Source organism: Dendropsophus ebraccatus, chromosome 3 (assembly GCF_027789765.1).
Source record: "Dendropsophus ebraccatus isolate aDenEbr1 chromosome 3, aDenEbr1.pat, whole genome shotgun sequence".
In the NCBI taxonomy this organism is placed as follows: Eukaryota; Metazoa; Chordata; class Amphibia; order Anura; family Hylidae; genus Dendropsophus; species Dendropsophus ebraccatus.
In genome coordinates, this window is record NC_091456.1 from 40856845 (window position 1) to 40858733 (window position 1889).

Below are 1889 nucleotides of genomic sequence, written 5' to 3' on the forward strand. Positions count from 1 at the left end.
TATCCAGCAGTGGGAAGATCAGTTCCCGGACGATCTTCCCACTTGTTCCGAGGATGGGGGGGGGAGGGGGCATCTGGGGGCTGGATTCAGGTGTCCCTTTCTACATACACTCTAAGGGTACGTGCACACTGCGGAATCGCGACAGATAACCCTTTGTGCATTCCACAGTTGGCACCCGCCGGCGGAGTGATGCAGGCACACGTCTCCACACGTGTCATAGACTCCATTATATGCACGGGCGGATTCCGCTCTCCGTCCAACGTATTCATTCTTTGGATGGACGATGGAATCCGCCTGTGCATAGAATGGAGTCTATGACACGAGTAGATACATGCGCCCACATCAGTCCGCCGGTGGGTGGCAGCTGCGGAATGCACAAAGGGTTATCCTTCGCCATTCAGCAGTGTGCACGTACCCTAAATCTGTAAGAGTACCCAGAGGTACGCTCACAGAGTTTGTACAATTTCACGCCAGCTGCCTAGCTAGCTACCTAGCTGAGGGGTCCAGAGCAGGTATTTACTATTTTGGGGGACTCTGATCGCCGTGCCACCGGCCCGATCGCCGCGAACGGCGATCGGGCCGGTGGCACAGTGACCACCATTACTTTTTACAGTAATGGCGGTCGGTGCCGTCCTCGGACAGCACCGACCGCCATTTTTTTCCGGGTCATCGATGACCCGGAAAGGTTCCGATCGCCGCTATTGGCTCATCTGAATTGATCAGCCAATAGCGGCGATCGTAAGCCGAGAAGCTAAGATGGTCTGCTATGATTTATAGCATGCCATCTTCACCGATCGCTGTGTGCGAACACGCAGCGATCGGGGAAACATCGGGTGTAAATTTACGCCCTGATGCGCTAAGTACCAGGGCGCGAGGGCGTAAGTTTACGCCCGATGTCGTTAAGGGGTTAAGGAGAAGTCTGGTGAAAAGTTTTATTAAAGTATTCTATTGCCCCGCCCCCCCCCCCCCAAAAAAAAAAGTTATACAAATTACCAATATACACTCATTACAGAAAATGCTTATAAACTGCTTTTTTCCCTGCACTTACTACTGCATCAAGGCTTCACTTCCTGGATGAAATGGTGATGTCACGACCCGACTTCTAGAGCTGTGCGGGCTGTGGCTGCTGGAGAGGATGATGGCAGGGGGACACTGAGGGACACAGGGCACTGGAGGGACACTGAGCATCCCCCTGCCATCATCCTCTCCAGCAGCCACAGCCCGCACAGCTCTGGTAGTCGGGTTGTGACATCACCATTTTATCCAGGAAGTGACATCACCATGTTATACAGGAAGTGAAGCCTTGATGCAGTAGTAAGTGCAGAGAAAAAAAGCACTTTATAAGCATTTATCGTAATAAGTGTATATTGGTGATTTGAATAACTTTCGGGGGGCAATACAATACTTTAATAAAAATTTTGCGAGACGTCTCCTTTAACATAAAGTATTGAAAACCTGGGAACCCTGGTATCGTATTAATTCTCTGCACAGAGTATCCATATTTTGCTGCATTGTGCATCACTACTAAGAAAATGATATAAGTCCCGGCTGCCCCTGACTAACTATATCTTCGTTTTTCCCCAGGTGTTCCTTAGGTCACTACTAATATAAATTTAAACTAGTGAGGATAGTAGAAACTGATCAAACAAAAAGGAGAAACTTCTGCAAAATCTTTTTTTTTGCTCACAATTTGATTTGTAGAAAAATAAACAATTACCTAATAGTCATGTATATCACACATCCCTGTACAAGAATGAATGAGTTACAAGTTTCCATCATAAATAAAGGGAAAGCCTGATCTGCTTAGGACTTTGGCAGCTTATGTTTTCTGAGTACCCCAATATTAACAAATCAAAAGAAACCTGTATGTGGGAAAAAAAGGGGGGAAA